This window comes from Scylla paramamosain, chromosome 1 (genome assembly GCF_035594125.1).
Source record: "Scylla paramamosain isolate STU-SP2022 chromosome 1, ASM3559412v1, whole genome shotgun sequence".
Lineage (NCBI taxonomy): Eukaryota > Metazoa > Arthropoda > Malacostraca > Decapoda > Portunidae > Scylla > Scylla paramamosain.
This window is the reverse complement of record NC_087151.1, coordinates 22,397,242-22,409,771: the sequence shown is the minus strand read 5'-3', so window position 1 is coordinate 22,409,771 and position 12,530 is coordinate 22,397,242.

Sequence of the window (12,530 nt, the reverse complement as noted above, 5' to 3'; positions counted from 1 at the left end):
AAGTCATTGCGCACATAAACTCAGCATCCAGCTTTGGATCGAAAATGAGGATAGAGAAAGTAGGAGGGAACAGAAAAGGGCCTACTGTCAGTTGCATCAGACACCTGAGTGTCAGTGAGGAAAAGAAGATGAGGTTTAGAAAAGGAGAGATGGTTTTCTACAGATTGAAAATTAGATCTTAGACCGCGAATGTTGCAGAAGTTAATGAAGAAAAAGTTGAGAAGGGTGTCAAGACACTTAGGGTCGTCGACAGAAAGGCAGTCCGACCTAGGGACATTTACGGTCCCCTCCCCAGATGGGGACTCCGAGGCTGGTGTAGGAGTCGCCATGATGATTTTAAAATTTTTGAGTGAAGGGTGTGTGTGTTATTAAGTACTTGTATTTTTTTGTGGAGGAAGAGAGTTGTCTTTAGAGGGCAGGCTGTGACTGCCCCCTTGTGTTGTGAGACACAAAGAGGAACGTTCAGTGAGGTCACAGCTGGGTTTAATGATAAGTTCGCAGCACCCCTGAACAGTGCTTTAGACCTAACTGGGAGTAATTATCGTTTCGGCAGGTGTCTACTGCCCCCTCCTATACCCATATAGGATGAATTCCATGCTTTAAAGCTTTTTTTTATGCCTAAGACTGAAAAACACTCAAAAGACTTGTTTTTTGAAATGTCGCATCGTTTTCCCATAGAGGGGGTTTTTACATGCCTTCTGGCGTTTTTGTACCTAATAATGTGAAAAACATTTAAAATTCACGTTTTTGGTAATGCTCTGTTTCTCCACATAGAGAGCTATTCATACGTTTTAGCGTTTTGATTCCTAAGTTCAAAAACACTCACAGTACATGTTTCTCGTAATGTCTTTTCGTTTCTCCATACAGGGTACCTTCCATGCATTTCGACGTTTTTCTATGTACGAAGATCCGAAACACTCAAAATATTTGTTTTGAGTAATGTTTTTTTTAGTTTTTTCCATAAAAGGTGTTTTGCATACATTTTAGTGTTCTGGTACATAAACAGCTCAAAAACACTGAAAAGGGACGTTTTTGGTAATGTTTTGTTTTCCCACATAGGATGCATTTCATGCTTTTTAGTGTTTTGGTGCCTAGTACGCTCATAAACACGAAAAAGACACGTTCCTGGAAATCTCGTTTCCTCTGAACACATAAGGTGTTTTGGCATTTATCATTGCGAATTCACACAAAATACAAGTTTCTGGTAATGTTTTTTTTTTTTCTCTCCATATAGAGAGCTATTCATGAGTTTTAGGGGTTTGGTAATAAAAAAGCTCGAAAACAATTATAATATACTTTTCTTGTAATGTGTTTTCGTTTACTCATAGAGGGTATTTTGCATGCATTTTCGCGTTATTTTCTTTTTTTTTTGGCGTTTTGGTGCCTAACATGCATAAAAACACGCAAAAGATATGTTTCTTGGAATATCGTTTCGTTTCCCCCTATAAGTAGCTTCCATACATTTTTCTACGTAACATACTCAAAAACACTAGAAATACACGTTTTTTGTAAAGTTATGCTGTTTCTTCATGAATTTTTTTACATGGTTTACAGCGTTTTGGTACATGTCTAGTTTAAAAACATTAAAAAGAGACGTTTTCGGTAATATTGTTTTCTTTTACCATATACGATGCTTTCCATGATTTTTTTTTATCGTTTTGGTGCCTAGAACGCTCATAAAACCCTCTAAAGACACGTTTCTGAAAATATCGTTTCCTTTTCCCATACAGGATCCTTTGTATGCATTTTAGGGTCTTGATACCCGTGAAATATACTCAAAATCCACGTATTTGGTCATGGTATTGTGTTTCTCCATATAAAGTGCTATCGGTTTCATTGTTTAGATACCTTTGTAGTTCAAAAACACCCATAATACACGTTTCTTGTAATGTCTTTTTGTTTCCTCTTACAAGGCATTTTGGATGCATTTTGGAGTTTTTGTACGTAAAAAGCTGAAACACACGCAAAAATACTTGTTTTTGGTATTGTTACTCCGTTTCTCCATGAAGTGTGTTTTTGCATTCAAAAGACACTTTTTTGTAAAGTTGTTTGTTACTTCATTTCGTCGGCTTTGCAAGCATTTTGGCGTTTTGGTACCTAATAATGGGAAAACACTCAAAATACACGTTTTGGGTAATGTTATTGTTTCTCGATATAAAGTACTATTCAAGCGTTTTACCATTTTGATAACTAAGAAGCTCAAAACTCTCAGAATACACGTTTCTTGTTCTCGTTTCACCATATAGAGTGGTTTTCATGCATTTTGTAATTTTTGCACGTAGCAAGCTCAAAAACATTGAAAATATATGTATTTGGTAAAGTTATAATGTTTCTCCATAAAAAGTTTTGTGTGCTTTTCAGCGTTTTGGTACATAAGTAGGTTAAAATATTGTTTTGTTTTCCCATATGGGGTGTTTTCCATTTATTTATTTATTTGTTTATTTATTTTTACATCGTTTAGATGCCTAGCATGCTTATTAAAACTCAAAATACACGTTTCTGGAAATTCCGTTCCCTTTCCTCATATGGGATGCTTTGCATGCATTTTAGTTTCTTGGTACTTGACAATGTGAAATACACTAAAAAATTACGTTTTTTGGTAATGCTCTTTTGTTTCTCTATATAGAGATTCATGCGTTTTAGCGTTTTAGTAACTAAGATCAAAAAAACGTTTTTGGTAATGTTATTCTGCTTCTCCATATAGATTTTTGATCGTTATCGTTTTGGTACCTATGAAGCTCAAAAACAATTATAATACATATTTCAACTAATTTTTTTTCCTTTCCCCATAGTTGGTAATTTCCGTGCATTTTGTCTTTTTTTTTTTTTTTACGTAACAAGCACAAAAACCCTCGAAACCTTGTTTTCCGTTATTTTTATTCCATTTTTGCATTAAGGTTTTTTTGCACGCGTTTTTACGTTTTTCCGTAAGTAGCTCAAAAACATTAAAAAAACGAAACAATTTTGAAATTTTTTTTTTTTTCATGCGCATTGTTTTCCATGCTTTTTTTCAGCGTTTTGGTGCCAGCACGCTCATAAACACACAAAAGAAGTTTTTTTTTGTAAACCTCGTTTCCTTACTCCATATAGGGTGCTTTTCACTGATTTTGGCTTTTTGTTTCCTAACAATGTGAGATACACTCAAAAACACAGGTTTTTGGTAATGTTGTTCTGATTCTCCATACAGAGTTTTCAAGTTTCTAAAAAGCTTAAAACGTCTCAAAATGTTTATTTTTTGTAATGTTATTGTGTTTCTCCATAATTTTTTTTTTTTTTGCCTGCGTTTTAGTGTTTTGGTACGTAAGTAGCTGAAAAATACTTAAAAGACACGTTTTTAGTAATATTGTTTTCTTTTCCCATATAGGTTGGTTTTTATGCTTTTTAGCGTTTTTGCTTCGCAACACACTCATAATCACTCAAAAATAACGTTTCTGGAAATATATATATATATATATATATATATATATATATATATATATATATATATATATATATATATATATATATATATATATATATATATATATATATATATATATATATATATATATATATATCATAATACACGTTTCTCGTAATATTTCTTTTCGTTTTCCCCTATAAGGTGCTTTGTATATACTTTTGCGTTTTGGTATCTAACAATGAAAAATGCGCTCAAAAAAACGTTTTTGGTAATTTTCTGTTTCTCAATATAAAGTGCTATTTACGCGTTTTAGCCTTTTGGTACTTAAGAAGCTCAAGAACATTAATAATAAACATTTCTTTTAATATCATTTAATTTCCGAAATAGATTATTTTTCATGCAATTTAGCATTATTGTATGTAACAAGCAGATAACACTGAAAATATACGTTTTTTGGAGCCACAAATGTCCCCAGGGCGGACTGCTCTTCTGATAATGACCCTAAGTATCTTGACACCCCCTTCAACTTTTTCTTCATTAACTTCTGCAGCATTCGCGGTCTAAAATCTAATTTTCAATCTGTAGAGCACCACCTCTCCTCTTCTAAACCTCATCTTATTTTCCTCACTGAAACTCAGGTCTCTGAGGCAACTGACAGTAGCCCCTTTTCTGTTCCCTCCTACTTTCTCTATCCTCATTTTCGATCCAAAGCTGGATGCTGCGTTTATGTGCGCAATGACTTAACCTGCTCTCGTGCCCACGCTCTTGAATCTTCCGAGTTTTCCACCATCTGGCTACGACTACAGAGTCATTCTCATACTAAATTTATCTGTGCTGTATACCTCTCTCCTAGCTCCTCTGACTATAAGAAATTCTTTGACTACTTAACTTCCAAAGTGGAGCACATTCTGACCCTCTTCCCTTTTGCAGAGATCTCCATTCTTGGAGACTTCAATGTTCACCACCAGCTTTGGCTTTCCTCTCCCTTCACTGACCATCCTGGTGAACTAGCCTACAACTTTGCTATCCTCCATGACCTAGAGCAATTGGTGCAACACCCTACTCGTATTCCTGACCGTCTTGGAGATACACCCAACATTCTTGACCTTTTCCTGACCTCTAATCCTTCTGCTTATGCTGTCACCCTTTCTTATCCGTTGGGCTCCACCGATCACAATCCCATATCTTTATCTTGTCCTATCACTCCAATCCCTCCTCAGGATCCCCCTAAGCGAAGGTGCCTCTGGCGTTTTGCCTCTGCTAGTTGGGGGGACCTGAGGAGGTATTTTGCTGATTTTCCTTGGAATGACTACTGCTTCCGTGTCAGAGACCCGTCTTTGTGTGCTGAGCGCATAACAGAGGTGATAGTGTCTGGCATGGAGGCGTACTCCTAAACCTTCTAAACCTTGGTTTAACACAGCTTGTTCTTGTGCTATACATGATAGAGAGGTGGCCCACAAAAGGTACTTAAGCCTTCCTTCACCAGAATCTCATGCACTTTATATTTTCTGCCCGGAACCATGCCAAGTCTGTTCTCCAACTAGCCAAAAACTCCTTCATTAACAGAAAATGTCAAAACCTTTCAAGATCTAACTCCCCTCGTGATTTCTGGCATCTAGCAAAAAATATCTCCAATAACATTGCTTCTTCTTCTTTCCCTCCTCTACTTCAACCAGATGGCACCACTGCTATCACATCTATTTCTAAAGCTGAACTCTTTGCTCAAACCTTTGCTAAAAACTCTACCTTGGACGATTCTGGGCTTCTTCCTCCCTCTCCTCCACCCTCTGACTACTTCATGCCACGTATTAAAATTCTTTGTAATGATGTTTTCCATGCCCTCGCTGGCCTAAACCCTCGGAAGGCTTATGGACCTGATGGGGTTCCTCCTATTGTTCTCCGAAACTGTTCCTCCGTGCTTGCACCTTGCCTAGTCAAACTCTTTCAGCTCTGTCTGTCAACATCTACCTTTCCTTCTTGCTGGATGTTTGCCTACATTCAACCTGTTCCTAAAAAGGGTGACCGCTCTAATCCCTCAAACTACCGTCCTATTGCTTTAATTTCCTGCTTATCTAAAGTTTTTGAATCTATCCTCAACAGGAAGATTCTTAAACATCTATCACTTCACAACCTTCTATCTGATAGCCAGTATGGGTTCCGTCAAGGCCGCTCTACTGGTGATCTTCTGGCTTTCCTTACTGAGTCTTGGTCATCCTCTTTTAGAGACTTTGGTGAAACTTATGCTGTTGCCTTGGACATATCAAAAGTCTTTGATAGAGTCTGGCACAAAGCTTTGATTTCAAAACTACCCTCTTACGGTTTCTATCGTTCTCTCTGTAACTTTATCTCAAGTTTCCTTTCTGACCGTTCTATTGCTGCTGTGGTAGACGGTCACTGTTCTTCTCCTAAATCTATTAACAGTGGTGTTCCTCAGGGTTCTGTCCTGTCACCCACTCTCTTCTTATTATTCATTAATGATCTTCTAAACCAAACTTCTTGTCCTATCCACTCCTATGCTGATGATAAAACCCTGCACTTTTCCACGTCTTTTTATAGACGTCCAACCCTTCAGGAGGTAAACATATCACGCATGGAAGTCACAGAACGCCTGACTTCTGATCTTTCTAAAATTTCTGACTGGGGCAGAGCAAACTTGGTATTGTTCAATGCCTCAAAAACTCAATTCCTCCATCTCGACACAATCTTCCAGACAACTATCCCCTCTTCTTCAATGACACTCAACTGTCCCCCTCTTCTACACTGAACATCCTCGGTCTGTCCTTTACTTATAATCTGAACTGGAAACTTCACATCTCATTTCTAGCTAAAACAGCTTCTATGAAGTTAGGTGTTCTGAGACGTCTCCGCCAGGTTTTCTCACCCCCCCAGCTGCTAACTCTGTACAAGGGCCTTATCCGTCCATGTATGGAGTATGCTTCACATGTTTGGGGGGGGTTCCACTCATACTGCTCTTCTAGACAGGGTGGAATCAAAAGTTTTTCGTCTCATCAACTCCTCTCCTTTAACTGACTGTCTTCAGCCCCTCTCTCACCGCCGCAATGTTGCATATCTAGCTGTCTTCTACCGCTATTTTCATGCCAACTGCTCTTCTGATCTTGCTAACTGCATGCCTCCCCTCCTTACGCGGCCTCGCTGCACAAGACTTTCTTCTTTCTCTCACCCCTATTCTGTCCACCTCTCTAACGCAAGAGTTAACCAGTATTCTCAATCATTCATCCATTTGTCTGGTAAACTCTGGAACTCCCTGCCTGCTTCTGTATTTCCACCTTCCTATGACTTGAATTCCTTCAAGAGGGAGGTTTCAAGACACTTATCCACCAATTTTTGACCACTGCTTTGACCCTTTTAAGGGACTGGCATTTCAGTGGGCATTTTTTTTATTAGATTTTTGTTGCCCTTGGCCAGTATCCTTCCTACATAAAAAAAAGAAAATAAAAAATCAGTTAGAAAAATTGATAAGACGAAAAACTTTATATTTCACCCTGTCTAAAAGAGCGGTATGAGTGGAACCTATACATGGTTGGAAATTCTTACATGGATTGATAATGGCCCACTATATGTACATGGTCAGCAGCTTATGATAGTATATATATATATATATATATATATATATATATATATATATATATATATATATATATATATATATATATATATATATATATATATATATATATATATATATATATATATATATATATATATATATATATATATATATATATATATATATATATATATATATTGTTCATCACCTATTCATTTTTTTATTTAGTTATTTATTTATTTGCTTACGGGACGTTACTCGTTTTTAATTTGTTTGTGGGTCTCTGTTGACGTCTTCCCTTGCGCGCCCACTCAGTCACAGCTTGACACCTGCCCACATATCCTCCCCGCGGGCCAGTTGCTCACGTGGCTCTCTACGCTTCTGTACCATTATTAATATATATACAGTAGCTGTTCTACTTGTGTTTTTGTTCACTCCTGGGAACACATGGACAATACTACGCCCAAAAAAAAGTTGGGGGTGCGATGAGAAAAACTGGCGGGGACGACTCTGAATGCCTAACTTCATATAAGCTGTTTTAGCTAGAGATGAGATTTGAAGTTTCCAGCTTAGATTATCAATGAAAGACTGACAGAGGAAGTTCAATGTAGCAGCAAGGGACAGCTGAGTGTCAATAAAAAAGAGGGGATAGTTATCTGGAACGCTCTTTTAAGTTTATATATGAAGGAATTGAGTTTTTGAGGCATTACTCTACCCCAAACAGAAATTTTAAAGAAATTAGAATTCTGGCGTAGTGTGGCTTCCCGACGTGAGCTGTTTAGCTTCTAAAGGGTTGGACGTCTACGAAAAGACGTAGGAAAGTGCATAGTGGTATCAGTGTAGAAGTGGATAGGACAAGAATTTTGTCTTAGATCATTAATGAATAATAGGAACACCACTGTTAATACGTAGACTTAGGAGAAGAATAGTCACCGCCTACAACAGCAACAATAAAACGGACAGAAAGGACATTTGAGGTGAAATTACAGAGAAAAGGATAGGTAGGTAGGAAGGTAGTGTGGAAATTAAAGATCGTTCCATATTCTGTCAAAATCTTTTTGATATTTCTTAGGCAACAGCGAAAGTTTCACAAAATCTTTAAAAGAAGATGACCAAGACTCAGTAAGGATGGCCAGTAGAGCGGCCATGACTGAACCCATACTGGCGATCACATGTATGGTCGTGAAATGATAGATGTTTAAGAATCTTCCTATTCAGCATATATTCAATACTTCAGAGGGGCAGGAAATTAACGCAATAGTGCAGTAGTTTAAGAGGTTAGAGCAGACACCTTTTTTACACTCTATTCTCGAACGTTAAAGACAACAGCCTCGCATGCAAAACACCGCTTAATAGAAAAAAAAAAAAAACTGAACATCCAAAATGTGTATTTTGAGAGTTTTTGAGCGTGTTAGATACCAAACATCAAAATGCATTCTTAGCACCCTATATTGGGTAATGAAACAACATATTAGAAACGTGTCATTTGCGTGTTATTGAGCATATTACTCACAAAACTAAAAAAAAATAAATAAATAAATAAACATGGGAAAAAAAAACCTATTGAAGAAAGTTAAACAATATTACAAAAATCGTGTCACTTTAATGTTTCTGAGCTTCTAACAAACCAAATCTCTAAAATGCATATGAAACACCCTTTATGAAGCAACAGATCAACAATACCAAAAACGTGTGTTTTGAGCATTTTGCAGTTTATTAGGTAATAAAACAAAGTGGTCATTATTTGGAAATTAAATGATATTATGACAAACGTGTCTTATGAGTGTTTTTAGATTCTTAAGTGCTTAACGCTAAAACAAATTAATATAACTTTATATTGAAAAACAGAACAACATTAACAAAAATGTGTATTTTGAGTCTTATTCACCATATTACGTGCCAAAACGCTAAAATATATATAATGACAATTTATGAAGAAACAACTACATTACTAAAATCCTGTATTATGACTTTTTAAACTTGTGAGGTACCAAAACGTGAAACTGCATACAAAGTACACTATATTGGAAAATAAAACAATATTACCAAAAACGGAGCTTTTGACTGTTTTCATTTTACGTACTAAAACACTAAAACGCATGCAAATCACCTTTAATGTAGAAACATAAATTATTTGAAAATAGTGTCTTTTGAGTATTTTCTAGCTTTTTAGGGGCCAAAATGTCAAAATGCATACAAAGCACGTTATATGGGACAATGCTATAACATTATCAGAAATGTGTCATTTGCGCGTTTTTTAGTATATTAGGAACCAAAACGTTGGAAAGAATGGAAAAAAAATATATATAAAGGAAAAAAAAGTGGTATTTCCAAAATCGTGTCTTATTAGTGTTTTTTAGCTTCTAATCTACCCTAACTCTAAAAAGTATACAAAACACCTTTTTTGGAGCAAGAGAACAACCTTACCAAAAAGTGTGTTTTGAGCACTTTTTTTTTTTTTTTTTAGTTTATTAGGTACCAAAACTTTAAAACACATTAAAAGTATCCAATATAGGGAAAATAAAATATATCACCACAAACATGTCTTATGAGTGTTTAAAGATTCTGAGGGGCTGAAGCGCCAAAACATATTAATATTATTAATTTTAATTAATATTAATTATTAGTAATATTGAGAAAAGAACATCATCACCAAAAACGTGTATTATAAGTGTGATTCACCATATAAGGTACCAAAATATCAAAATACATACAAAGAACCCTATCTAAAGAAACAGAAAAACTTCAAAAACATTTTTTTTTTTTTTTTTTGCAGTATGCTAGGTCCCAAAATGCCAAAACACATGGAAATTAGCCAATATAGGAAAACGAAACGATAAAAATCACATGTATTATGAGAGTTTTAGATGTTCTTAGTTATCAGAATGCTGAAACACGTGAATAGTACTCAATATTCAGAAACAACAATATTACAGAAAAAAAATAATGTGTATTGTGAGTCTTACTCACTCCGTTAGACATCAAAACGCCAAAATGCATACAAAAAAAAAAAAAAACTTATTTGGAAAAAGATAACTCTATTACCAAAATCCTGTTTTTTGAACTTGTTAGGTACCAAAACGTCAAAGTGCATGCAAAACACACTATATATGGAAAAAAAAAAAACATTTCCAAAAACGCGGCTTTTGAGTGCTTTTACGTACCAAAACTTTAAAACATATTCAAAACACCCGTTACTAAGAATGAAAAAGAACATCATCAAAAAATGTATTTTGAATATTTTTAAGCTTGTTAGATACCAAAACGCCAAAATACATGCAAAACACCCTGTATAGGGTAATGAAACGACAATACAAGAAACGTTTCTTTTGCGTGTTTTTCATCATATTAGTCTTTCAAACGGTAAAAAGCATGGAAAACTACCTTTATGAGAAATCTAAACAACATTACAAAAATCATGTCGTTTTCATCATCTTACATAACATCTTATCTTACATAACAAAACTCTGAAAAGCTCTAAAACTCGTTCAGTAGAAGCAGAAAAGCATTATTAAAACGTGCGTTTTAGGTGCAGAGTAGTCTATACGGGGAAACTAATCGATATTACCACAAACATATCTTATGAGTGTTTAAGGTTCTTATGAGGTGAAACGCTAAAGCATATGAATATTACTCTATAATGAGGAAACATAACTTCATTACCAAAAAACGTGTATTGTGAGTGTCATTAGCCATGTTAAATACCAAAACGCCATATAACAGTTTCTGGAGAAACAGAACATTTAAAAAAAAGTGTGTTTTAAGTATTTTTTAGTTTGTTAGGTACCAAATTACCAAACACATGCAACGTAGCCTGTATAGTGAAACGAAACGATATAATCACAAACGTGTATTATGAGTGTTTTTTTTTTTATGTTCTAAGGTTTAAAAAAAACAAAAACACGTGATTTGTACTCTATAGTGAGAAACAGTACAACTTTAACAAAAACGTGTATTGAGTTATATTCATCATATTAGGTACCAAAACGACAAAATATATGCAATGAAATATATATGAAGAAACACTTTAACATTACCAAAAATCTGTATTAAGACTGAAATTGTTACATATCAAAACACACCAGAGCATTTAAAGCACACTATAATAGAAAAGAATACATTACCAAAAACCTAACTCTTGTGTTTTTTTTTTCAACTTCTTAAGAACCAAAACGGTAAAAAAGCATGCAAAACACCCATTATACAGAAACAAAACAAATTCTTGAAAAAAAATGTATTTTGAGTGTTTTTTGAGTTTGTTAGGTACCAGAACGCCAAAATGTAAGGAAAAGCACCCTATGTAGGGTAATTAAACGCTTTTACCAAAAAACGTGTCATTTGCGTGTTTTTGAGCATATAGAGCACAAAATTGCTATAGGAACCCTGTAAACAGTATTACTAAAATCATGACTCTCGTGTTTTTGAGCTTCTTACGTACCAAAATTCTAAAAATGCATACAAAACACTCTTTCAAGAGGAATATAACATTACCAGAAACGTGTTTTTTAGTGTTTTTTTTTCAGTTCATTAAGTGACAAAACGCCTAAACATATGCTAGTATGGGGAAACTAAAAAATATTACCGGAAACGTGTCTTATGAGTGCTTTTTTTAACGTTCATAGGTGATGAATCTCTAAAACATATGAATATCTTAAAAAGAAAAAAAATATCATTACCAAAGACGTGTATTATGAGTGTGTTGCATCATGTTAAGTATCAAAACACCAATATACATAAAAAGAACCTTTTCTAGAGATAGAGAACAACATTTCTAAAAACGTGTGTTATTTAATAGCTACCAAACCCCAAAACACATGTAAAGTACCCGAAAGAGGGAAACGAAACGACATAATCAAAAACGTAAATTATGAGTGTTTTTGATGTTCTTACCATTAGAATGCTAAAACACTTGAATAGTACCCTATATTGAAAAAAAAAAAACAAAAAAAACATGTATTGACTTATTTACCATGTTAGGTACCAAAACGCTAATACACATACAAAGAAGCGTTTATTAAAAAAGAAAACTATATTTTCAAAAACTTGTATCATGCAAACCACACTATTTCGGAAAATAAAATCACTAAAAACATGGCTCTTTTTTCAAAACGGTAAAACGCATGTAAAACATCTATTATGGAAAAAGAACATCAAATTAGTGTATTTTGAATTTTTTTTCTTTATCTTGTTAGATACGAAAACTCCAAACAACATTTAAAGCACATTAATTCGGAAAAGATAACATTACCAAAAAATGTGGTTTTTGACTATTTTTTTGCTTATAACGTACGAAAACGCTAAAATGCATGTAAAACACCCTTTATGGAGAAAAAAAACTTCATCAAAAATGTGTGTGTTTAGTTTGTTTTTCTTTTTTTTTAGGTAATAAAACGCCAAAATGCATGCAAAGCATGCATTATGGATAATTAAAAGACATTATCAGAAACGTGTCGTCTCCGTGTTTTTCAGAATATTAGGCAGCAAACCGCTAAGAATCATGAACACCATATATTAGAAAACTAAACAACAATATCAGAATCTTGTCTTTTGAGTGTTATT